We start from the raw sequence: 3,203 nt of genomic DNA on the forward strand, positions 1-3,203 counted from the left end.
GGATGGAGTCACAGAAGGTACAGTTGTGACTGAGATGTATGGACATGGTTGCTAAAGAAATACACACACAATGAGATATAACAAAACAAAACAAAAAACAAACAACAATGGGGAAAAAAAAAACTAATAAAGAAGAAAAAAAGCCAGCATCAAGGAAAAAAATATAATAAGCAAAAGGAGAAAAGAGGGAACTGGAAATAAAACCACAAAAGAGATAAAAAGAAAATGGACTAAACACAACTTAAGAGAAGAAAGAAAAAAAGAGAAAGAGACCAGAGAGTAGTAAAGAAAAATCAAGAGAAAAAAAGAAGAGGGACAAAACAGAAACAGATGAAAAGAAGAGGAAAAAATGAAAGCAGAGATAGAAAGTTGTTTTTTGTTTTTTTTTTTCCAGGAAAGGAAAGAGAAGAAGAAGAAAGAATAAACATACAAAAACCATGACAGTAAAAATCCAAGATAGGTGCTAGACCTAGGAAGGAGAAAACTCTGGAGGACTCTTGCCAGCCAAGGAGCTCATGTAGTGGATTGGGGAATGATGAGAAGGTGGTACTCCAGTATCGAGATGGAGTTCCTATAGGTCTAGGTGTTGTCTATATTCAGGGTACTCAATCAAGAACTAGTTAGTGCAGACCTCCAAACTAGCTTGGATCAAGATCTTTCAGGCTCAAAGGGTAGCAGGGGACAGTGCGGCCAGCCACGTGGATTTCCACTAATTCAGTGCTGGCTGGGACTGACTCTACAGGTTTTGAACTGGGCTTACATGAAACCAGCCACTGGGGGTTAGTACAGATAGCACTCAAATTACAGTGGTGTGGTTCACAAATGTGTGGCTCTCAACTACATGCTCAGAGAGCAGGAGCTGCATTGGGGATGGATAAGGCTGGGGGCTGGCCATGCCTCCATTAACAGGGAAGTGGGGCAATAATAAAGAATTGCATCTTTCTCATCACCAGTCATTGGTATGCATCTGTGATACTAGGCAACACTTTGCTTCCAAAGTTATTTGCAAAAGTTCAAGATACCAAACCATGTTAGACCAGCAAACACAGTTCTCTTGTCTGTCTCCTTTTTTCATGGCACCTGTTCAGCATCTTTTCCTAGTAAGCATTCAGTCCGCTTCTCTATCCTATCCTCTGAAGCTCAGAGTTCCAAGACTATTATCTGCATGTATTTCAATTGGTTTTCTGGATCCACAGTGTGTCTGCCTAGTCTACCATCTTGCTGAAATTTCCAAAAATGAGGTTTTTGTGGGGTTTTTTTTAAAATGTTTTCATTCAACTTTACTTAGGGTTGAGTACACATGAAATGCGCTTTTCATGCATAAAAATTGCAGTGGATAGCAGCAAAGGATCTAGAGGGTGTTGGGGGTTGGATTAAGAAGAATCTGATCATTCACATTGTAATTATTCTGCTCACCTAGGAAAGACAATTCACACTTTGAACGCCCCACCCCCCGAATTCCCTTTTGAGAGAACCAAAATAAACCTGAGAGCTCACCGAGACACACTTCCTTACCCCTAGACAAGTTGGTAACACTTGTACACAGAAAACTGAAATCCATATGGTAGCAAGAGAGTTTAAATAGCAAGGAAACATTTGTAAATGTTTTTTTGATCATGGTCTTGTCTCCAAATGGCAGGAAGCATTGCCCCTATCTTTCAGTCTTTCCGTAGTGCTTCTCTTGGAGGTAGTCATTCATTTTATTTATTTATTTATTTTGGCAAAGGCAGTTTCTATATCAGGTCTATCCCGATGTACTGCTGGATCAGGAAACTTCGCAGGTACTGCAGAGAGTGTACCTGGATGAACCTCGACATCCGGTTGGTCTAACCAGGTAGGTGGCCGAATTGGGCAGCTGGGACCTCAAGGCTCCGTTTTCTGAGTCTCCGATCGACTGTTGGGATAAGGTAAACATAGGACACGTGTCCTTCCATGTCGGCTGCTTGTAGAAGCTGAACCTCCTGTTGGAGTGCTCTATACTAGTGTGCAGCATCTTGCCATGGGAGTAGAAGTTCAAGTTGAGGAGGTACCGGTTGTCAGAGCTGTCCTGGACCAACAAGGAACCGTCCGACACGTTGTCCAGCTTCCCATCGGCCTTCTAGCACAAGATGGGGCCCCAGTACCATTCTTGTTTGGTCAATTTCTCCAGTTCTTCAGTCAGCCTGGTCACCACCAAGCGTCCGCAGCTCTGCACCGACCACAGAAACAGAGTTGGGTCAAAATTCAAATGGCAGCTTACATTTTCAGATACATAGGCGCCAGCGCCTGGGAGCCTGCTAAAGTTCCATTGAATTTGGTGCTTCTGCATCTGAGGTAGCAAAGGTGAAAGTGGGGGGCTATCCTTGTGCCTGGCATATGGGCTCTGCAGCAGGATCCCCGCGGTGCTCAACAGGCCATTCACTTGGCTGCTCGGCAAACACATCCTGGGTGTTGCCCAGCTCCTGGTTCACCTGCTCCTCCTGACCCTCGTCTTCATCTTCTGGGAAGGCACTCCCTCCCCTGGCAGAGGCATGGCTGAGACTTCCATAGGGGAGGACCCCTTGTCCCTCAGCTTCTGTTTGGCAGAGAGCTGCCTCTTCAGTGTACTCACTAGGCTTTCGCTTTTTATTTGGTTCTCCCCTCCCATTCCCCTTCTCTCATCTTCATTGTGGATGTTGCAGCTGGCCATCTCTTTTAAGTAGCAGCTACTAAATAGGGACTCATCTCTTCCAAAGTCACTGGCAAGCACCAGCTGTTGTATGACCATGAAATCAGTTTCTTTTTTGATTTTATTCAAGTTAAAAGATGCTGGAACGTCTTGAGACTAATTTTCTTCATTATGACTGGTCACCTACGCTGGGGGATCAATATCTCTCTAGGACCTTGACCCCAGAAATCGGAAGAAGCTGCAAAAGCTGCATCTATGGATTTTGCCAGCTTCGTGGACCCTCTGGAGCCATTTTTCAGCCGGCTCTGCGTCCACTGCCTTGGCCAGCGCCAAAAGCTATTTTTTTGCCATTAAAAAAAAAAGGGGGGGGGGCAACAAACAAGATGGCGGATCGGGTGGACGTATAGCAGAGAGCTCCGCCAACAACAACACAGTATACCCAACCAAGCAGGTTCAGGGGATAGTCCCAGAACTCTGAACCACATATAAAGGAATACTTAGAAGGTTGGAAGGCTCACAGCTGGGGGAATTTGTAGCAGAAGCAAGAAATCCATTG

General features: G+C 44.7%; 1 pseudogene; it reads right to left on the bottom strand.

Annotated features, from left to right (window-relative positions):
* Positions 1-1,651: 1,651 nt before the first annotated feature.
* LOC102822528 lies at positions 1,652-2,668 on the bottom strand (annotated as a pseudogene).
* Between the last annotated feature and the right edge of the window lie 535 nt (positions 2,669-3,203).

This window comes from Chrysochloris asiatica, unplaced genomic scaffold (genome assembly GCF_000296735.1).
Source record: "Chrysochloris asiatica unplaced genomic scaffold, ChrAsi1.0 scaffold00231, whole genome shotgun sequence".
Classification (NCBI taxonomy): domain Eukaryota; kingdom Metazoa; phylum Chordata; class Mammalia; order Afrosoricida; family Chrysochloridae; genus Chrysochloris; species Chrysochloris asiatica.